General features: G+C 44.7%; 1 protein-coding gene across 1 annotated transcript in view; it reads left to right on the top strand.

Moving 5' to 3' along the window:
• Positions 1 to 669, top strand: part of LOC106872709 (glycine, alanine and asparagine-rich protein) — a 9315-nt gene that overhangs the window by 6262 nt on the left and 2384 nt on the right. The window lies entirely within an intron of this gene.

Genomic DNA, 669 nt, shown 5'->3' on the forward strand with positions numbered 1-669 from the left:
TAGTAGTGGTGGAGGTAGCAGTGGTGGCGGTAGCAGTGGTGGAGGTAGCAGTGGTGGAGGTAGCAGTGGTGGAGGTAGCAGTGGTGGAGGTAGCGGTTCATGGGGTGGTGATGGCGGTGGAAGCAGTGGAGGCGGTGGAAGTAGTGGAGGAGGCGGAAGCATCGGTGGCAGTTACGGACGTTAACGAAGATGATGTAAGCCATAACACGCGTTCAATCTCAAAGACTTCAGGAACTGTCTTCAGCTTTCTTCCATATTTTCTGCGTGAGAAACTCTTCTCTGGTCTTTCATCTGTTAATAAAATTTCAAACTGACTTCTGGTATCCTGTTTGTCTTTTTTCTTCTTGTTCTTTTTATTATACATCAATATGTATATACACACACACACTCTCTCTCTCTCTCTCTCTCTCTCACACACACACACGGGGTGGTGCTGAAAAGTTCCTGGCTTTGGGTAAAAGAAAGTACACGAGGATCAGTCAATTATGAGTTTATTCAATATGTTCTCCTGTCAGATTCCCGCACTTATTGCAGCAGTCTTTCAGTTTTTCTAAATCCTGTAAAAGAACTCGGAAGGTTGGGCCACCGACTAGGCCTTTTGCGATATCCTTAAAGCCAGGACCTTTTCAACATTCCCTCGTATCTATCTATCTATCTATCTATATATAT

Source organism: Octopus bimaculoides, chromosome 1, assembly GCF_001194135.2.
Source record: "Octopus bimaculoides isolate UCB-OBI-ISO-001 chromosome 1, ASM119413v2, whole genome shotgun sequence".
Classification (NCBI taxonomy): Eukaryota; Metazoa; Mollusca; class Cephalopoda; order Octopoda; family Octopodidae; genus Octopus; species Octopus bimaculoides.